The sequence below is a fragment of the Talpa occidentalis genome, unplaced genomic scaffold (genome assembly GCF_014898055.3).
Source record: "Talpa occidentalis isolate TD23 unplaced genomic scaffold, MPIMG_talOcc4v2.1 talOcc4.12, whole genome shotgun sequence".
Lineage (NCBI taxonomy): Eukaryota > Metazoa > Chordata > Mammalia > Eulipotyphla > Talpidae > Talpa > Talpa occidentalis.
Window position 1 is genome coordinate 77,432,006 of NW_023601212.1, and position 22,818 is coordinate 77,454,823.

The following is a 22,818-nucleotide window of genomic DNA, read 5'->3' on the forward strand; positions in this document are numbered from 1 at the left end:
ATACAGGAAAAACAAAGATGTAAAACAGAACAGAGAGCATCCCTGGGGTTCAGGCTCACCTCTAAGACCCTGTACATCGAGAGTGTCTTGGTAGACAGCTAGTAGTGGCTATGAGTCTTGGGACTGGCAAAGTCAGGGGGATACACAGCAGACACCTACCTGCCAGTGGCCATGCAACCAGTATCTGCTTTAATCTCTGAGCACTCCACATTTCAAAGGCCAGCTCTATAAAAAGCAAGTACCACGGCCCCTGACATGCCCTGGTTCTGTTCCAGCTCTCCCACACTGGCTTTGTGATTCTGCAACCCTCTTCCTCACATGCAAGTCAGTTTCTTCAATGACCATGTAGGGATGTGAACTAGACCCAGCTCTGAAATGCTATGAATCAATGGTAGAATGAAGACAGTCCTAATGAGACAGTCCTCATTAGAACAACAGCTAACCCTGAGGGGCCACCCTAGTTCAGATGCTGAACATTTCCTGAGTTATCTTGTTCAGTCCTGTGTGACCAAAGAGGTAGGGCCATGTTTACATCATTTTAGAGGTAAGGGGGTGGGCATTTGTCCAGCAGTGAAAGCCAGCCCCTGCCTATGAGCCCGTAGTCACTGTTCCAATAGCTCCTGTTCCTTTACACCACCACAGTATGTACTTCCTATATCCTGGCACCAGCAGAGGCCCCACCAGGTTCGACAATAGCAGCTAGAAGTGTGATCTGGTCTTGAAATTCCATAGGCTTCAGAGAAAAGCACCAGACAGGGAAGAAGACACCCCCCAGAGGAGCAAGAAGTCAGAAAGCTGACTGCAAGTCCCAAACAGCCCTTTAGGACTGTGAAAAAAAATGGAAGAAGCCAAGTCCAACATCAGAATATAATAAGACCCAGGAGAGGAAGCTGGGCCATGAATGAGAGCCGCCGCAGTGTGTCTGTGAGTCCTGGGAGGGCGGTGCTCCAGAAGAGGCTCTGCCTGGTAGGGTCCCACTTTCCTGCCAATGCCTACCAGGCACCTGCTGTGCGCTGCCCTGCACCGGGCACCTTGGGCACCTCGAGCATCAAAGGAAGCCCAGCTCCAGGGAGCCAACACTGCCAGAAGAGGGCAGACCCACACGGACCTGCCCATTGCCTCGGAGAAAGTCAATGCTGGCCCAAGAAGCCAGGACCAGGGTCACCCTGAACAGAAAAATTAATTCTGCCTACCAGAGTGTAAGAAGTTGCCAAGATGAACCCTATGTTGAGCTGAAAATAAGTTTTTCAAGGCAATGAAGAGCATTTCAAGCAGAAAAAGAAAGAAGTAAAGTTGCAAAGATGTGGATACCGGCACTTAGGAAAGTGGGTGGCTGGGCAGGGTTGGCAGTGCAGGGGCAGTTGGGGGTGACGGGGTTTGGAAGACCAGAGAAGGAGGCAGCAGATGCCACACTCAGGAGTGCGGACTCTTCCTTCAACCTGCGAAGCTTGTTAGCCATGGAACCCTAGAGCAGCCAACCAGCAGCAGAGCGCAAGGTGGAGGGCAGAATGGGGCCAGGCAGGAGTCGCTCTGCTTCTGTCAGGACCAGGACAAGGCCATAGGCCCATGAGGCAATTCAGAGCAGAGGTCTCTGTGGGGCTGTGCTGGAGTCGGGATGGGGCAGAGGAGCCGACGGTGGTTTACATGTCCCAGGCCTGCACTGTGAGGCAGCCCGCTGGGGTACAGGAGTGCACAGCACGCATAGGGCCTAAACATGGTGGGTGGCAGGCGGCTGCTCACTTTGCTCTCCCTTTGCTTTTTCCAAGGTTTATTGGGAGCTCCACTCAAGGAAGCTCAAACTGGCACTCAAAGACCTGGCAACTGGCTGCCTAGCAACCTGGCTTCTCAGCACTGATGGAGCCACACGCACACACACACATGCAATCACTCACCCTAGCACATGCGCACACAGTCACACACCTCCATGTGGATGTCCACATGTGGCGTGCATACATGCACACGTGCGTACACTCACCACGCGCATGTACAGCCCCATGTGACACACACAGGTTCCTCGATGCAGTGGGCCCATGCCCTCCCTCTGGCCCTTTGCCCAGCCAGGACACTTCCATCTTCCTTCCTGCAGAGTGCCTGCCCCAGCCTGACTCACTCCCAGCTCCTTTCTCCTCTCTTGACTACTTCACACTAACATCTCACAATGGGGCCCAGGACGCTTTCATTCAAAAGCTTTTGCACTGTCATTTTAGACAACTCTTACAAGAGGCGGGGGAGTGTGGGATCCAAAGAGGACAACTGAATGCTGGCTGGGGCCCGGGAGCCGCTGGGAAGGGGCTGCTTTTCCCCTCCTCTCACTGGGCTTTGCACACCAGGTTGATAACTGGACACGCAGAGCAGCCCAGGCCCGGGCCCCTGTGCTCAGGGCTGCCTGGGGGCTGGCAGGAGAGAGAGAGGATTGAACGTGGAGTCCTAGACACAGACAGGCCCTGAAGTGGGGCACAGGGCTTTGGGGAAGGTGTGAGGAAGGCCTCTAAGAGCAAGTGAAAAGGATGGGGTCCCTGGTCCTTGCTTCCCCGGGGGACAGAGCCCTGCACTTGGGTACCTCCAGGGTTCCCAGGACTGCACCAGAAACACATCCCAGCCGAGGCCCTGGCTCAGCCACAGCTTGGGGCAGGGGTGAGACCGTGACAGGGCCAAGTGAGCAGAGAGGGAAGGAAGTGGCAGTCTTGGGGGGGAGGGGGTGTGGAGGAGAGAAGGGACTTGCGCCAAGAGCCTGGGGTCTGTGATTAAGCTGGTAGGGCTTAAAGCAGCCAGTCTCACTTTGTAACTGTCACTGTGACTCTCTCCTCGTGACTGAATCCCCAGAATTAATCCATTCTTCCTCCGACAGTGCCTGCTGAGCCCCTGGTGTGCCTGCCACCCTCCCCAGCCCCTGCCTGGGAGAGCTGACAAGTCAGAATGCCAAGAATATTGGAGGCTGTTGCAGAGCCAAGAACAATTTGCAGGCCGGTTCAATTTGTCCTTGATGCTTCCACCCTGAGTCCTCCTGGATCAAAGACACAGGGTAACTTGTTTTCTCCAGTCTGGCCTGTCCTGGGGCAACTGGAATCAGTCCAATGGCCTCTGAGCCCCTGTTGACATTAGCGGGTATTTATCAGTCAGTTCCCACACTCTGGAGCACCAAGCACGTCCAGGGATACTTAGTCTGATCCGTAGGCTCTTCCTTCGAGGATTAGTTCATATTCTGAGGGATGAGGGGTTATTAGAGAGTCTTCTCTTTTTCTTGTGGCTCAAAGACAGCCTAGCAATATAGTGATGCTAAAGACTCAGATTCTTTCATCTCAGCTCTGCCACTTCCTGGCTGTGTAACCTTGGCTGCACAACCTTGGCTGTACAACCTTGGCTGTGCAAACTTGTACTAAGATCTATAAGACAAAGTTAACAGCAGGAAGGCAGTCAGGGTGAAAAGTGAGTATGACGTGAAGTGCTTAGACCTGTGCCAGACTCACGGGAGGCACTCACAAAAATGACTTTTCCTCCTTTTTTATCACGTTACTACTGCCACGAACCTTAGGGGCAGCGAGGTGTGAAAGAACAAGTCCAGGCTTCAAGCGACACTGCTTACTCTGCCGTTTATTAATCGCCCTGACTTTTCGAGCTTTTAGTTCAGCACTGGTAAAATGGGGGTAATAACAGGGGACCCACAGGGCCAAGGAAGGGATCAAGGAAGGGATCGAACACCAGCCTGGAAAAGAGCCATGCCCCACTAGGTACGCCCTTGCTGGGGTGACTGTGACAGTGACATCAGAGTGTGCTGCTCCCAGGTCATGAGCAGAAGGTCCTGAATCCCCAGGTGCACTGCATCGCCTGTCCTGAGCAGGTCTGAGCAGTGTTCTCCATTCTGCAGTCAGTGACTGAGAAACTTGTCCAGCCTCTCTCACAGTGGCTTCATTCAGAGCCCCCATTCCTGGCTGCTGGTAAAAGCGTAACGATGAGATAGTGCTAATGCTCACCATAAAATGATTAAGATGTGGGGTTCCTAATGCGCTGTTTTTAAATGCTTCCACTAAGAGGCTACAGACAAGATCAATCCTTGCCATTTGCAGTCTGTGAAATCTGCTGTAATAGCTGCCACTTTTGGAGCACTTCTGCCAGGTACTGTGTGGGACAGATTGATTGTAAGAGCTGCTCTTGGTGCAATGTGACTTTGCAGTTCCTCCTGTGAAATGGCGGCATTTATTCCGCCGTCCCTTGAATGACTTGCGTTGTCCAATAGACAGTGGTAGAAATGATGTGGTGTCAGTTGAAAAAGCTGGGCATGCCTCTGTTCCTCTTTTGGGTCCCTGCCATTTTGGGGTCCCTTTTGGGGTCCCAAGCTAGCCTGCTGGTAGCTGAGAGACATCCAATAACTCCAGCTGCCTTCAGCTGACTGCCAGACATGTAAATGAGGCCCTCCGCCACAGCCATCCATCAGCCCCACGCAAACCCACGCACTAGCCTGGCCAAGGTCAACCATGCCTGCCCAAACTAGCAATAGTCTCAGCTGACACATAGACTTTGGGCAATAATAAATGCTTGATTTTTTAGTTCCTGAGTTTTGAGGTGCTTTGTTACACAGTAACAGCTAACCAATACATGGCACTGGCACTTGGTTATATTGTCATTTCATCATTAGAATAATAATCCTTTGGACTAGGATTTTTTAACCCCAGTTGTACAGTAGAGGAAACTAGGTTTCAAAAGACTTTAGCAAGTTAGCCACATTGTCACCATCTGAAGTTGATAGACTCCAAGGAGATCACACCTCAGACTCCCAGATGGAGCTTTCAGAGCTGGGTCCCCAATACTGTGCTTCACCCAGGAAGCAGTTAATTTCAATAAACCTCTGATGTGCTTGCAATGGGCTGCTGCAGCACCTTGCCTCTTCCCCCAGGTACAAGTAACGGATGGTTATAGTACTGGGGGACTGGAGCAGCTTGAGCCAGGGTGATCATTTCCAGAATGGGACAAATCATACTATAGAAGTAACATTTCTGGCCCCTCTTTAAAAGCCTTAAAGATTTGAGGGCTGTTTTTTTTTTTAATTTTTGAATGTGGCTTCCCTTCAAGAATCTCTATCCATTCCAGCAAGTGTAAGAGCTGTAGCTTTGACCTCCCCTCACTTGTTAATTAGGGTATTGGAGGAAAAACAGAGAAACCATGTGGACAGGCAGAAGGGGAGTTTTCGAAAATAAGTGCTCCTTAGGACCACTCAACTGAAAAATTTCATTAATTCATTAATTAAGATATTCAGCATGAGAATTCCAGAGAAAAGAACAAATACCATCTGTACTGTGTAAGGGCCAAATTTTTCTGTTAGCCTCTAAGACCCAGTAATGAACACATGCTCTGAATTATTCTCCAAATTAACTGCTTCCTGGGAGAAGCGCAGTATTGGCAATCCAGCTCAGAGGGCTGCATCTGCGAAGCTTAGGCGAGATCTTCACTGGCCCACGTTACAGGGGAGCAGGTCACATGCTGTTTTCCAAGGAGTCTCCTTACAAGACGCAGTGGTGTCTGAGATGGAATGAACTCTACCTGCACCAGGTGGCTGCAAGCAGGAGGCTGAGTCTGGCTGGAGGGATTGCTGTCTTCCATGGGGAGGGCTCACAGACATGATCACTCGGGCCCCTTCCAGTCGCGAGTTTCCACTTCATGACTTCTAAAAGTTGACCCTTTCCCCACAGAGAATGGCTTCCTTGATGATGCCACTGGAATATCAGCAGATGCTGATATCTGAACATCCTGATTGCTAGAGCCATGTAGTGATATTGGGACACAAGAGATACCATTCCAGCAGGACGCTGGGTTCAATGAATCATTAAAATTGGAAGCGTTTTCCCACTTGGTTTAAAATTTCCAGCTCTGATAGCTCAAATTGGGGGCCTAGCAGGAGGCACTTCAAGAGCAAATTGTGACTGATGATGTTATTTTGGCCTCGGTCGGGCTGGCACTCCGGATGACCATGAGGCATCAGGCAAGAAACCTCTTTTGACACCTTACAAAATGTTTAGATTAATCAAATTTTAAGACTGACTTCTGCATGGGGAGGATGGAGCTTGCAGGAGTAGCTGGAACATTTTACCATATCAGGGTTCATCACAGAGGGCAATGCTTTTGCTTTCCTCCCAGTTACCAATATTGAGTCAGACAAGTGTTGCGTTGGTATGTTTAATTGGCAAAAATGCTCTAATTAGATTTTTAATAGATGCCTTCTGACAGCAGAAACAACAAAGATGATTGATTTTTCTCATGAAATCTTTGGAGGGGGAAATCTCTCGCTTTCAAATTTGTTTAGGAGCCATTTCTCTAAAGCCCCTTCAGTTAACATTTGGGCTAGAGCAAGCTTCCCAGGTGCAGAGTGTGTTTCAAATATTAATGGGGGTCTAAATCTGTGTTCTTTCTCAGCTCAACCTCTTTCACTCAACATTCATGAGTGTATATTGATTTAGGCAGCCTTCCCAGGACCCTTGTACCACTGAGCTCTTTTGTTCAATGTTAATATGCCCCAACTTATCAATTATTCACTTGCTAAGTGAAAGCAATATAAATCTAGCATTCTGAGCAAAAAGAACTGTTCTTTTCATTCCCTAAAAATACAATGGCAGCAGAGGCTGGCCACCTAGCCCAACAAAGTCATTGGGCAACGATGCTGTAGGGTCAGGAACAGGACACAGTGCAGGTTTTCTGATCCTAGGCAGACCGGGTAAAGGAGGACTCAGAGTCCTCAGTGGTTTTTGCAGGTCTTTTTTTGGGATTTACCCGGCACGCAGCAGGCAGGGGTGCTGGGGGGCCAGGATGCTGGCAGGCCTCCCAGCCCCCAGCAAGTCTTCACTCCATCTGGGCTCTCCAATGATCTCTCACTCTCTCTCGGCTTCTCTTTCGGCTTCTGCTTCGGCTTCTCAGCTTCTGCTGCTACTGGCGTCCCCGTGACACCGCCCTCAAAAGCAGTCTCAGCCCAGGTGAATCCCATCTACCCATGCCCACACCCTCCTCCAGGTGCCCGCCATCAGGCATGCATTCAGGACCTCAAGGATCCATCATCTATCCTGATGGCGGGAGGGCAGAAAAGCCTGACATTTTCTTTACCCTACAGATGCCTATGGACCCCACTGTGGTTTTTTATCTTCTGTTGGAGGCACAGTGCAGTAAAACCAGATTAAACTAATACTGGGAAATACGGGCCTTCTGGAGCAGGTTTTTCATATCATACTTTGAGGAGAAAGAAAGAACAAGAAGATTAACACCAGAGATTTAATTTCAAGGAAACATCAAGGTTCATCCTCCCACGATGGAGGTCCCTTGGCTACATTTTTGTCATAGTCTATCTCTGCTCCCCTCCCATAGCCATGACCATGGACCATGTTGATGACAGTAAGCACAGCCACAGCTCACACAGGACCCACCCCTCGCTCCCACCCATCCAGCAAGGTGGTATATACTTCAGAAGAAGAAGCTGAGACATGAAAAGGGAAAGTTATTGACTGAAGACGGGACATGCCAGAAATGGGCAGAGCAAGAACGTGAACCCAGTATGATTTACCCAGAGTGCCTGTAGGCGGTTGTGTTGGTGTGCTACTCCTCAGCTTCCTCAAGGTCACATAACTAGGTAGGGTCAGGGCCAGGGTTTATAAGTGAGCTGAAATACTCCGTCTCCTCTCAACCTGCGTCCTAGCATCGGTATCCAGAGATGACTGAGACTTGTCCATGTTCTCAACCAGCAGAGCAAAATTCAGGAATGGTTTAAGTTACTTTTCAAGGTTCTCATCTATAAAATGGGATAGTAATATTGACTTCTTTCAATAGTGGAATGACAAGCATTAATAGTATTTATTCATGACAATAGTACTCATATAAAGGATCAAACATACATTAGACCCTCATAAAAACTAGTTTCATTTCCCTTCCACTTTGACTTCTTCCCCTTCCTAACCTTGGTAGCAAAGAGACCTGAGATATATTAGAATATTCACAGCATGACATAGAACTACAAAGGGTTTCTGCTTAATTAACTCTCAGTTAATCAGATAATTCAATTAACCACAACATTCCCATTCCCTTAAGCAATTGGTTAATTGAAGTTTTATTGTTTACAAAGCATTACAGAGTGTCATCCAGTAACAATATGTATATAAACAACAACGGTGGTGGGGTGGAGAGAAGGAACTTAATGTAAGAAATTGCAGATCATATCATCTTTGAGGCAGGGTCTCCTCAGTCATCTCTTCTACCCTGGCCCTTCCCTGTCCTAGGACTTTGATTTTATTCCATTTACTAGATACCGTCACCAATAACATCAAAACCCCTTCTCCATGCAAGTTCACTGCAGCTGCATCTTGAATCCACCAGTACCCACCTCTCCTTGCTTTGCATGCCACAGGGCAATGCACTGGGATGGACTTGATTCTTAATTTAATGCGTTAGGCAGGATTCTCTAGAGAAACAGAACCAATAGGATATAGAGAGCTATGTTGAAAATATGCATTATAAGGATTGGTTCACATGATTGTAGAGGCTGAGTAGCACCACACTTGCAACCTGGGGGCCCAGGAAAGTCAGTATCATTATCCTCATCCAAACCCAATGGCCAAAGAACCAGGAGAGCTGGTTGTATAAGCCAGCCCAAGTGTGAAGGCGAGAGACCCAGGAATGCAAGTGTCCAGGGGCAAGAGAAGATAGATGTTGCTGCTCAAGAAGGGAGCAAATTTGTTCTTCCTCTGCTTTTTTGCTCCACTGGGGCCTCCACACATTGGATGATGCCCATCCACATTGGTGAGGGTGACACCCAGTGTATCAGTTCAAATCCTAATCTCTTCCCCAAACACCATCACAGAGTCATCTAGAAATGTTTTATCAGCCACCCCAACCCAGTCGAGATGCCACATAAAATTCATCATCACACTTGGCTCTCTTCAGTTTCTCAACTTACTACCCAACCATTGTTCTTCCACGTTCCTTCTTTCCTAAAAACTCCTCTCGAGATACATCTTGAAAAGGAAGGATGACCACTATAGAGAGGCCTACCGTTGGCTCACCATTCCTTGCAGTCTACCTCAAAAATCTCAGTTTATACCAACATTCTCAAAAGTTCCAGTTTGAATGATGAAGGGGATGCCAGGCCCTCCCTGGGCTCCACACCCTCCGAGGCAAGTCCTGTGGCACATTCCTCCTGTAGTGTTTGTTGGGCAGTGCAATGACCCAGCTTTCACCAGCCTGCCAGGTCAGGAATTGATCCTAGCATTGTTCTGTGTTCTCTGCTAGTTCCCTAACCCTTCTGCACTTCAGTTTTTCTGCCTGTAAATGGATGCAGCCTGTAAAAATAATGTCTGTGAAGTACTTGGTATGAGATGGGTCCTCAAAGGTGTTACTTTCCTTGCCTCCCTTTTCTTGCCCCCAGTTCAGAAAATTCTCTTTGTTCTTAACAATTACCTTCTCTACCTGTACTCAAAACCACCTCCATCCTATCAGTTTTGAGCTATACTTCCTCAGTTTTTTTCTTTTTTCAACATCTTAATTCCCTTCCTTTCAACAATTCTCTTCAGCTTTCAGATATTGATCGATTCTCCCCACTTTCAAGGAAAATCACATTAAGGAAGACCTACTGTGTGTCAGGTGTGGCAAAAGAAGCTTGTGTATGCATTATCTCACATGCACTTTTAGAATAATCTTTCCTTTGGCTCTTCCCTGATTCTGGTTTGCAGCCAATCACCTTCCTTCATGTGTTACAAAACACTTCAGATACATTGTCTTTTCCTTTACCTTTAGTTTTTACCCACTTCCTAAAGCCCCCAAGATGCCTTCTAGCCAAGCACTCCTGTAATGCTCTCTTAAAGGCAACCAAGGACACCTTGAGAAATGCAAGTGACTTCATCAGCTCTCAATTTATTAAAACTCTATTACATTGGACACTTTGAACATTTGCTCATTTGTGAAAATGGGCATGTTACTTAATCTTTGGGAATGTGACTTGAGTTATCTAATATTCAAATTTTCTCAGAAAATGTGTCCTTTTCTAAGAAAAAGGACAATGATGGAAGATCCAGAAAGATAGCACATGGGGAAAGCCTGCCCCCATGTGAAGCCCATGGCACCTGCTCTGCACCTGTCACCTCCTTCTGTTTAGAACAATGACAAGCAGCCCAGTCCCAGGTCCCTGCAGAGGGGCATGTGCAATCCTCGTTTCCAAAAACTAGAAGGCAGGCTCTCCAAACTCCAGAGAATTGTGCTTACCATGAATCTTAGGAAATAGCTGGGTTAAAATAGTGATTTGTGGGCACTCAGGGTGGGGAACAACAATCTGTTTGGCTCCTAAAAGACAAATACAGGGGCTTCCCTGGTGGCACAGGCAGTTGAGAATCGCACTGTGAAGCTGTCTGCAGCCTCTGCAGCACGGATTCGATCCCAACCATCCAGTGAGAATCCCACATCGCGTGGCAGACCTCCTGTCTCATCCACTGCTCCCCTCAGCAGTGTATTTTGGTCGTCTGCCTGTTCTGCTCCCCGCTCTGTCTCTGGTGAATCCTCTCACCCTCCCGCGCATCTGGCCTGTACCCTGGTTCTTGTATAAAAATAAATAAATCTTTAAAAAAAAGAAAGGCAAATACAGATGTTCTGCATTTCCCTTCTAGCTACATCACCACACCAGCAGAAGTGCTACAGCAAAGTGTTTTGACTGGAAGAAGGCACTGGACAACGGCTCTCTTCAGTCCACAATCAATGAGTTGGGCAAGAAGGTTTCTGTGACCTGCCATAACGTTTTGAAGTGTTTGGTGTCTGCATCAGTGAACTTTGGTCAGTAAAACTTGTCTCTATGTCTGTGGATGCCATGAGGAGGAAGGTCTAGAACAATATTGATATACGGGAACTAGAAAATTTTAAAGAGATTAGAGATATAAATGAATCGTGTCATGAAACTGAGATGGAATAAATGTTAACTCCCACATCTGAGACCCCAAATCACAGCACAAATGCAGAGTGGACATAGGCCCATAGAAGTGACGTGCTTGGAAAAGTCTTGGATGGTAGCTACAAAGACGACAGCAGCCTGCACCTACCGTAGGCATCCTCATCTCCAAGGGAGGATAAAAAGCTCACCTGGAAGGGGCAGAAATACAGAGATGAAGCCTCTGGAACCCAAGCAACTCCAGCCCCTGGCCAGCACATTTATAAACCAATACATTTGCTTATTTTTCTTTCTTTTCCTTTTCTCAGACTATCATGAATGAGTCTCTGAAAATCATGCCAAGAGAAGAACCATGACTAAAGTAATAGTCAACATCACTGAAAGTTTATCTGCATTGAATTCCTGCAGGATGGTCCCACTGCATCCACACCACATACTATGCTGTAGACTTTGCGACCACACTCATTCAGTGAAAGATAAAATGGACACACGCAAGGATCACCCCAAGATCTCATGCTTGTGTGATGGTCTAGTTTCAATCCCAGAGCTCCACATAGTGGTTCTCTAAGTGTGATTCCCCAGATCAGCCACACTTAGAAACTTGCTAGAAATCTAAACCCTTTGGCTCCATCCAGACATAAGAATCAGATACGATAGGGGTAAAGCCAGGATTCTGTGTTTTAACAAGGTTTTCTGGATGACTATGATGTACTCAGGTGTGAGAAGCCCCCTGCTCTGTGCCCCTAAACCAGCTAGAATGTGGTCGTGATGGCTGCACCAAGGCCAGCACTGCTCCAACCGCACTCAGAATTTTAAGCACAGCTTCCTCCCCTGGAGCGTAAAAGTCAGCACAATGATTAAAAATTTGGAAACTAATGTCATAAGACTAACTGGGTGGCCAGGACCAGAATAGCAACAGCAAAAGTCCAAAAGAACTCCCCCATCTCAGCTGCTAGACCTTCCGTGTCTCTCCACAGTTTTCTGCCCCAAGTTGACCATGGACATCAGTCTTTCTTAACCCTGGCTGCATGTTGGCTTTACCCCTGGCATTTAAGAAGGATTGTTGCAATGGCGCCACTCTCAGAGATTTGGAGAGGCTTGGTCTGGGGTGTGATCTGCATCTTAGGATTTTTAAAATCTCTCCAGGTCATTCTAACATACAGTCAAGTTTGTGAAGCCCAGGCCAAGGGACATCCCCTGCCTTTGCTATGTCTAGGCCTGCTGCTTTCACACTTGCTGGTACACATGGCTTCTCTCTCTGCTCAGGGTCTCCCAAAGCTGAAAACAAAGGATCAGAGGCTGCGTTCTTATCTGGAGCTCAAGGGCCATTCACACTGTTGGCAAATTCAGCCAGTTGTCACTCGAGAACAACGCACAATTCCTGTCTTCCTCTCAGTTCCCAGCCAGAGTCACTCTCAACTACTAGAAAATGTCTCAGCTCTCCTTGCCTGTGGCCCTCTGTCTGCCAAGCCAGCAGAAATTTCCTCCCATCGACTCCTTCTCATACTACGTATCTCTGAATTCACCCATTTCTGACTCTAGAACCAGATTTTTTTTAATTTAATGTATTCAGGTGATTAGGTCAATCCCACCTTGCTAATTTCCCTTTCTTTCAGTCTACATTGTATATAACACATCTAATCACAGAAATGCCACCCCTCACATTCACAGACCAGGGATGATGAAGGGCACATACACCAGCAATGCGGATCATAGGGGTTAACGCTCTCCTTTACAGGAAGTAATAGCACTTAGCTGGCAGGATTGCTGTGAGGAATCAGAGAATGACTGCTCCGTCCTACACATGATGCGATCCCATAGGAAGCACTGGGTGTATTAGATGTCACTCTTCCTGGCAACACTGAGTCCATGATATGCTAATCCCCAGAACCCCTTCTCAGAGAACAGCCTTTGCTGGCCCCTGCAGCTGAAATCACTCCTCTCACCACCTTGCAAGCTCTGCTCTCCCTGCACATGCTCTCCACTGTTCTAGTGGCGCAGACACCCGGAGAGCAGATGGATTGAACACCCACTTTGAAGCATATGCGGATGTTTCTACTGCAACGCCAAGACAGCAATTCCTGCCCGTCTCATCTGAAATCAGCATAATGCTCGTTGTGAGGATTATGTTGATAGATCAGTATCTCCCCCTGATGCCTTCAGAAGCACAATGTGAATACTGGAGCTGTCAGTGTTAATAACGCACTACAATCTTGTCTTAAAAAAAAAAAAGTAGCTTCTAAAGGCAGATAAAGAGAATCTAATTGAAAACATCACATGCAATCTCCTCTAAGTAGCAGCTACAGCATCAATATTTAGTAACAAAATTCTGTTGTGTTTTATTCCCCTCCTCCTGAATTATTTACAGGAAAACATCAAAATGCCTGCTTGATGAGTTTTCTTTATAATCGTGGACTGGGAATCAAGGGGGCTAGATGTTATTTCTTACTTTGCAGTCAACTCTCCAAGTGACCTCAAGCCATTCTCTTTTTCTCCCAGAACCTCAGATTCTTCATCTATGGATGGGACAAGGGAGAGAAGTGGTCCCTGAGGATCCTCTAAGTTCTAGAATCACAGGAAAGAATCCCTGAATACTCCTGCCTATAGAATTCCCTCTTTGAGTAACCTGGGGCCCACAGCTCACAGCATAGTGCGCAAATGTGTGATGACAATGACTCCCCAGGTGTATGATGTCCCCCAGGTATGAGGTTTCTCCAGGTATGTCACATCTCCTCAGGTGTATGATGTTTCCCCAGGTATGGAGTTCCTCTCAGGTGTGCGATATCTTTCCAGGTGGACTCTGAGGCCCTGGTAGTCTCTGGTTGTTTCATATGTCATTCATTTCTTTCTCAGATAATTATTATGTTGATTCCAGATTACATATTTTCCAGACCCAGAGGATACAGTGATGAGACATAGTCTCCTCCCACCAGGACATCACAGTGCAATAAAAATCAGATGGTGAGCATGGGCTTGCAGTACTGCTTTGGAGATACACTTAGATGATGTTACTGGCACCAGACTCAGGGAGAAGGTATAGAGGGTCTTGACACATGCAAGGCAGGAGAGGACATTCACAGCTATCAGCATCTGAAAGTTGCAAAGAATTTGGGGTGGCTAAATGACAAGCTTGAGGGAGCTAAAGAGATGGAGATGATGGAGAGGCTGCAAGAGTCAGCTCTGGAAGTCTTCTGGACAAGCTAAGGATTTGGGTTGAGTCTTGCAGACATTGGGGAGCCCTTGTAAGGCCTTATAAAGGAAGATTAATAGGAAAGATTGATATTTTAGAAAATTTAGTCTGTCAGTCAGTCCCAGATGCACTGTGAGACTCCGGAGAGCTCCCTTCACATCATCTCTTCAGTCAGTGGTGCCCCCAAAGCTCCATAGCATATAATGTGAGCAGGGCCCCTGGGGGGAGCGCAGCAGCTCTGCAGACAGCAATGACAAGCATGGCCGGGGAAGGGGGAGGGGGAATAAGACTGAAGCAGAAAGAAGTCAGGGGGCTGTTCCCACAGCCTAAAATAGAGAGAACAAATTCAGAACCAAAGCAATAGCAGCAGCAGGCCACTAAAACCCAGAGCACCAAGCTCTGACCACAGAAACAACATTTGATTGATGTATCCCAACGGGCTAAAAGCGAAGCAAGCCAAGCATGTAGCAGCAAAGGGACGGCTAAATGGTTGGAAATAACGCTTGCTCACCTTGTCTCTGCAGGCACCGTGAACCCCTGGTGTCCCTTCAAAGGGCCTTCTGAGCATGTTTCGAAGTTCCCCTGTGGCCCACAGCCCGGAAGCACCCAGGACTGGAGACCAGACATCCCTCGTGTCAGAGCACTGAGAGAAGAGAAGCAAGTCTGCAGCCAGGGAGGGATCCCTGCAGTCCTGGGGTAGACACCAGCCACAGCCTCCACTGGAGCCCCTGAGCCCACCGCCTCCTCACCCTGGAAGTCTTGGTTTGCATGGAGGCAAGGTCAAAGGCTTGGGAGGAGCCATAAATAAGAACCAGGTGTCCCTTGTAGTTCACTTACTCTCACAGGAGGTAAATCAAAGGGTGAGCCTCGCAAGATACTGTGACATTACAAAAAAAAAAAAATCCATCAGAAAATCTCATCTTTAAAGATCTCTCAAGCAAATGGCATTATGCCCATTTTCCAGAAGACCAAGCACTACATGGTGATGGGAAAGATGCCTGCAAAGCAAATGACGATAAGGCACTGACCCTTCTCTCCTGGCAATTATGTGACCAAATTATGAAGGTCCTGAGACAACACATCACAGCCTCTATGAAGCAGTGAAAGACCTGTTGGTCTCTACTGGGGGCTGAAGAAAGGGCTTAGGGAAGTGACTCACCCACAGCAAGGCCCAGGTCACCCAATTTACCTGCCGCCATCTTGCTGGGCAGAATTGTGTTTCCCCCTCAAGAACTAGCTGTTGCTGTTTTCCAAAAGAAGAGACCTTCATATTCCGAGCAGGAGATTCTCCAGGTTACTGCTGCAGAAATGGAAATGCACTCCTAGCGCCTCAGGGATACGCAGTGAGACCAATTATTCTCTTATCCCCAGAAGCCGGGCGGCATTTGAAATTGTGCTGTCCTGGGAGACCACGCTCCCACCTACACTGGTTTCTCTCGTCACTCTTGTCCCTGTTCACTTCCGTCATGTTGACAACCTCCTCTGACAGCGCTCCAGCTACTCCACATGGCGAAAGGCATCAGGTTCAAGAAAACTGACCTGACAGGTTAAAATAAAAACCAGGCTAGTGGAACAATTGCCAAAGTCTTGTGAATATTTTAAAGTAGCTCAATAACGCAAAAGATCATTCTTAATAACCAGAGGGCATAGCATGTGATTTTTACAATCATGACAAAGCCAAGGATCATGATTGAGTCCTACAATATAAACACCAGACAGAGACAAGAGGCGTTTGATTTCTGAGAATGCCGGCTTGCTGACAGCAACTTCAAATCCCTCCAACTTCTCATTAGGTGTGATTTTGAGTTCATCTATCTTACATCTCAGACAGTAACCTTTAATGGCATTAATTAATGGAACATTTTTTAAGTCCTCCTGCAATTTTTTTGATTACAGTTATAAAACATACCATAGTAACCTTTCCTGCTTTTGTAATTACTGCTTTGTGAAATTCCAATTACTTCCTCTTTACGAACAATCACCTTTAAAGAAAGTTTCCCTGGTCATTGTTATGTGGCCTTTGGTTGGATAACAGAAATTATAAACCAGCGCAGTCCACTATTACAGACCATAAAATCCATGTCATGTAATGTTGCGTGTAATTACATACTGTCTTAGATTGCTCATCTCTCCATTGTCAGCCTGCATTGTGATTATCTGTTTTTATGCCTGGTTCCTCTACTGGATTCTGAAACATTCAAGGGCAGGCACCTGCAATATGTAATTCATCTCCGAACCGCTAGTGTCGAGTATAGGGTCTGCCCCAGCAGATTCTCATTTCCTGAGTGGATGGGTAGTGGATAGGAATCAGATACCATCTGGAATACTCAACTTCTTTTACTCAATCAAAAAACACTTCCTTCTTCAAGTATTTTTTTCTATGCATAATGCTGGTTTGTTTGATTTCTTTTTTTTTTTTTTCTAACACAATCTGAAGGGAATGATCCTAAATGCTAAAAATCCTTATCTGAAGGGCAAGATGTACGGAAGCTCTTATTTTCTTCTTCAGATCATGTTGTATTTTCCCAATTATCTCCAGTGAATACATAGTTCCTTCCAATGTGAACATATTTTAAAAAGTGGGCCTCTAGGATGGAATCAAGTAAATCTAATCTTAAAGAAAAAAATAAGTAGAACACGTACTACATGCAAAATGCAGTGACTGAGGGCCAGGAAAGATGCAAAGTGTCACACACACCCTCAGTTTTGCTCTCTGTTGTACTCACTGCCTGGGCCATCTTGAACTAGCCATGCCAGAACTCTGGCCCCGTTTTCTCACCTACAAAATTTAGGAGGTAGATGCCAGGCATCTCTAATGTACCTTCCAGATCCCCAGATTTATGGTATAAATAACTGTTTTTCCATATGAAAAATGGAGACACTGATCAAATCATCTGAGAATGGAAGGATGATGTAACTACTCTGGCCAGGAGATAGGATAAAATTCATGAAGAAAGTGACAATTGAAATTTGTTTGAAAGACTGAGTAGCAGTTAACCTGTCATGGGATGGGAGATGGGCCATGCAGAAGGAAGCTTGTGTGAGCAGAGGCATTTAGGGAGGGGAGAAAAAGTCAGGGAGAACTATGAATGGCAGAGAGTAGAAAAGCAGAGGACTAGAAAACTAGCAAAGTGGTGTCAGCTTGGTCCACGTGTGGGACAAGTAGAAACCCTTGTGGCAGCAGAGCTGAGATCATATGGCTAAATCTGCCTCAAATGAAGTCACAGTATGCCTGAGATGACTGGACAACACAGGTCACAATAGAAACCTCTCATCCAACAAGAGGGGGTCAGATGACCTGGCATCTCCAACAAGTTGATTCAATGTGGAATCATAAGAGATGACCCAACCACACATGCAGCCCCAGAGTGTACCTTTAAATTGTGCAAATGTGCCCCCGTTCTTTGGGTACATGCTCACTGCTTGGAGCTCCATCTGATTTCCAAATCGCCGTTTTATTTACTTGAAGTGGAATAAGAACTTAAAGACACTTCAGAGCAATTGAAACCCAAAATCCTCCCAGATTTATTTAATCTTTCCTAAAATTTTATAGTTGCTTTGCCTGCGCTCAATTTGACAGCAGTTTTTAAGCAATTTGCCTTTATTAAGTCTTTCCCAAGTATTTAACTTAATTTCCATGGAAATGACAACTCTATTACTTTCGTACTCATACTCCATCAGTACTGCAATATTTACCTAATTCCATAATTGCTATAACAAATATAGTTTGCATGAGCAGGTTTGGGACAAGTGTAATTGGCTCTTGATAAGCATGCAATTTCCCTGATTGGAACAGCTGTGAGCCTCGGAAGGCTGAGGGCACTGGTCAGTGGGTAGGAGAAAAGAACACTGGTTAGTTAGCACAGCAAGATGGGTAAGTGGAGGTTAATTAGGAGCTGTGATGTGCTGGTGAGTGTTTAGCAACTGACTCTGGGTGGGGGGGGGGGTGATATGAAGTATTTGCAGATTTCTGGGGTGTCAATACTCTCAACATGACATCACAGCACATGGAGATAGGGAGAGATGTGGCGCCTCTCTCGGCTGGTGAAAACCAGCCCCGGTCCACTTAGACTCAGGACCCATCTTTGGCCAAGGCCATGGAAGATCTCTCCAAGTGGACCAGAAAGCAAGAGAAAAGACTCCCAAGAACTTCCCAAATGGTCCAATTTTTTTAATACCAAAGAAATATTTCTGTAAAAATAGCCTTTCAGCAGTTATACTTGGGCTCCCATCAGCTCCCCATCACTGTGCTAATATCACATCCTACTCTCAGGTTGAAAACTGACATCATTCAAAACCCAAACTCGGGCCTCCCTGGTGGTGCAGCGTGTTGAGAGCAGCATTGTGAAGCTGTCCGCAGCCTCGGCAGCACAGGTTCAACTCCTGACTAGCTAGGGAGAGACCCACATGGCGTGGCAGACCTCTCCTGTCTCGCCCGCTGCTCAGCAGTGTTTTTGGTCCATCTGTCTGTTCTGCTTCCCACTCTGTCTCTGGTGAATCCTCTCACCCTCCCGCACCTCTGGCCTGTACCCCAGTGCTTTTAAGCATAGATAAATAAATCTTAAAAAAAAAAAACCCAAACTCAAAATAGACTCCCAGGATGTGGGAGAAAGGAAATCCTGGGATGCACAGGGACTCGGGCCTGGGGGGGGTTCATCCTGATGTGCAAAGGTGAGCAGCTGGAGATGAGCAGCTGGAAAGGCTCAGTTTGTACGTTGAAATCTAACCTCCCAGCCGATGATACAGACAGTGGGCCCTTTGGGAAATGATTAAGTCTCAAGGGTAGAGCACTATGGATGGGATTCTGCCAGGTGAGATGCAGCAAGAAGCTAGAAGAGCCAGGAAGTGGACCCTCACCAGGTACTGGATCTGCCGGCACCATGATCTTTCCTCCCAGACTCCAGAATCAGAGAAATAAATGTTGGTTGTTTAACCATCCAGGACATAGTGTATTTATTATAGCAGCCTGAACTGCCCAAGATAGAGTCTAAAACCCAAAACGAGAGGGGTTTTGGGGTCTCTGATGCACAAGACCTAGGGGCTGGGAGCTTAGGTCTTTCGGGCCCTTCCACATCCACCCAGGCCCTGTGTAGACAGTCCCTTGGAGAGAGCCGCCATTCTACTCTGGGACTTGCCCTAAGACTATACTCTGGACTGGAAGTCAGGAGCTCTGTCCTAGAATTTAAGCGCCTCACACTGTGCGCCTGCCAGGAGCCCAGCCCCCGCCGCGCAAGGGCCCGGGCCCAGCCCTGCAGTCCTCGGCCTCCTGCGTGGCTCTCAGCATCTCACATGTGGTACACCGCCTCCCACACCATCAAAGCACCTGGGACTCAAATGAAGTGAAACCAAAAACCCACATTTTCCTGAGGAGGAAATTAATGTATATACAAATATGTTGGGGGAGCTGTCATTGATGGAGCTGAGGGCGCCAGCGGTACCATGCTTTGTGGGTACTTTACAACACACGCCAACAAAGCAGCAGCCCACTAGCCATCAGCGACTGTTACAATTCTGGCGCTCAGAAATGTTATTATTATGGCAATTATTGTAAAATGCACAGGTCAAAAAGAAACTGCTATAGAGGTGGAGGTAGGGACTATTGAGAATAAGAGAATTCTTATGCATTGTCGTGGAGACCCTGCAAAGAGCCCTGGCATCCCTTTTTTAGCTGCTCCATGTGTGAGCACCTGGTTGACGGCCTCAAAGCACTGGATGGTCATGCTCGCTTCTTACTCATCTCGACCGTTTCTACAGATTCTGATTCTAGCGTTTCTTGCGAGTTCCTCTGAGGAAAGCCAGCTTGGCCCCACGCTCATCTTGAACTCGACTCCTCCCAGCAGTGTCTTCTCCACTCCTTCCTGGGGGGAATCTCCCTCCCCTTGGGATGGCTGAGGGCTGGGGCAGATCTCCTATCAAGAGCCTGGACTCTGGTGAGCATCCTACAACAGGCTCTGTTTTGTGAAGACGTCACTGGTGTGAGCATAGACATCTCTCCTCTGGGGTCTCCAAGCGCCAGTCTTCTCACCACTCTCACAAGCCCCCAGGTCCCAGACAGTGGCCAGCAGAGCTCCCTCTCAGCTTGCCACCCACTGCCTTTGTCCCAGGCAGGCTGGTTTCCCCCACACTCTTCCATTTCCCTAAGCAAGTCCTAGAAAATGAACCTCTGTCCATCCTACTCGATATTCTACCTGCACAAAGTGTGGGCTCCAGTGTGTCCAGAATCTGTGGGAGAAAAGAAAGGAGAAGGACTAAAGGGTACAAGGAAATGCTATTTGGGGGGACCAGCCTCACACCTTGAGCTGTCACCTGGGATGGGAGTGGGTGATAAGACTACAAAGGATGTGCTCAAGTTACCACAGCTGGGCCATAATCCCAGACAGCCCGCATCTCTCCCCTAATGACGCTGGGCAGGTATTTGATATTTGGAAAGCCTCAGGGAGACGGGGCGCAGAGCCTCAGGGAGACGGGGCTCGAGCCCTCAGTGACAGCCTCCCACGGGCCTCTGACAGGGCCTCTCGGGCCCCCAAGGCTGAAGGAAGGTTCTCTCCTCACTTCAGAAAAAGTCCTCTGACACCTTTTTATTTTCAGAACAATACCAATTAATCTTCACAGCAGGGAAAGTGCCATCTAGTTCCATTCTGAGAAGAAAGGGGCTGTGCCACTAGGGAAGAGCTACAGGAAGTGAGGAAGTGAGAAGGAGCCCGCCACAGGCCCTGATGCCTGCCTGGGAGGCGCAGGCCAGCTCCCCGGAAGCCCTGAAGTGTCTCCCTTTCTCTCCCCACCACGTCTGCCCTGTGTTAATTCGGGATGGATGGCTAATAAACAACAGACATCTATTTCTCACAGTTCTGGAGCCCAGAAGTCTGAGATCAGCCTCACAGCCTACGTGGGTGAGGACTCTCGTGCAGGCTGCACCATTATCCCCCTCCCCATACTCACAAAGCAGAAGGGCTAGGGAGTTTCTTTTATGAGAGCATTAATCCCATTTGTAGGGCACCAGCTCAAAGCTTGCCCAGGGTCATGGTGTCGGCGGATGAGAAAACAGGTCAGGAAGCCCTAGCAGGGGAACAAATCTTTATTGCATTAACAGGAGACAATATACAGGCAGCAGGAATATGCACAGCGTCTGCGGCCCCCAGACAGCCCCCTCAGGTTCCCTTGTGCAGCCTCCGACACCCCCAGCCCCAGCGGCAACAGCAATCAGCAGAGGCCAGCCCTGGGCTCTGGCCACAGGAGAAGTACCCCACCCACCCACCCTCTCTGGGAGTCCTATTAGCTTTTATATGTGTAGACAAGGCCAGCACAGGGCTAACTAGGTTACAGAACTATGTTTTCATGCATGTAAACTCTACATCAAGGTTACATATCATTTATTGCTTTCTGCACATCGGACTACATCTCAAGGCTACATGTTATCTACTAGGCCACCTATGCTGGAAGGTCATGGCAAAAAACAGTCTGAGAAACTCTGAGAAAACTGTTTTTTCATGGACCCTACACCATTCAAGAGGGCTCCATCTTCACGACTTAAGCACCTTGGAGGCCCCACTTCTTAATATTTCTGGTGTTTGGGATTCCAACATATACAATTGAGGTAGGGAGAGGAATACAAACATTCAGACTACAGCTCAGATGATGGCTTTTTCAATAATAGATTTTCTTTAATCAGGTCTGGAAGTTATTCTAGAAAGAGCACCTTCCAGGGGTTCTTCCCTAAGGCACTTGGATTGAGTCCACCAGTTCTGGGTTAACATACTACCATGAATTAGGCTTTCTAAAGGACACTGCTAATCTTTGCAGGGGTTGAATGGGGGGTTGGGAGAATCTGGGAGCTGGGATGGAAAGGACTTTGGAATTCTGAAAAGCCTCTTTCTGAGTAAATGAGATGACAAGGCAGTTGGTCTCTTAGATTTGAGTCAAGGATTATATCAGACACCCCTGAACTGACTTTTCCTCTATATTTAAAATATAAGTATGGGAAAGACAGACAATATAATAAAGAGAACAGGCTTGCTCTAGAAAGAAAAATACAAATGGTAGAAGATGACCAGTTATAATAATAACTAATAGAGCTTCTTTCTCACCTACCAATTTGGCAAAGATTCAGAGCAGATACAGAGTTAGCATGCCTATGCAGGGAGTTCTTCCAAATGGGGTGGCCCGCTCTGTACTCTATGGCATCCAAGGGGCTTTGACAAATTGTGACATCATCCTAGACCAGGGAACAGACCTTAAGGATGTGAGGGAAACTGCTCTGATAGGTTCAAATGAGATGGAAGCACACAGAGTTCCTTGGATGGGGTTTAAGAGAGGTGCATGGTGTGGAAGTATCTTCATGGTCACTTCCCTGCTTTATTAGGACCCGCTCAGTCTCAGGTGCCTGAGATGACAACGGGGCTGTTGTGAGAAAGGTGACTCTGGTCATGAGTTTTGCTGAAGTCTTATCTTCATGTGACCAAAAGGAGGAAGGTGTTGTCCTATGTACTCTATGGGGATAGGATCACAGTTCCACAAGTGGAGCCCCTCCAGGGTGATTTGGAATTGGGAAAAATCCTGTTCTCCCCAACTCTGCCCACCTCCCCTGTCACTGCACAAGCCCCCCTGTTTTATATAAGAATCATCTGTCTTCTGCAGATTCCATCTTTACGGAGTTTCAATCATGGGCCTGTTAATTAGGCCTGTTCCTCATCGTGCTTCGATGCCTTTGGTTCTGTGACACGGGGCTGCA

General features: G+C 47.4%; 1 long non-coding RNA gene across 2 annotated transcripts; it reads left to right on the forward strand.

The window, feature by feature from the left end:
• Nucleotides 1–13,514: 13,514 nt before the first annotated feature.
• Nucleotides 13,515–16,049, forward strand: LOC119240137 (uncharacterized). Of its 2 annotated transcripts, none has more exons than XR_005124084.2 (3): nucleotides 13,515–13,618; nucleotides 13,776–13,861; nucleotides 14,615–16,049. It is a non-coding gene; the product is annotated as an uncharacterized LOC119240137 (long non-coding RNA). The 2 variants fall into 2 exon arrangements; XR_008551305.1 differs by having other exon boundaries at nucleotides 13,792–13,861.
• The last annotated feature ends 6,769 nt before the right edge of the window (nucleotides 16,050–22,818 follow it).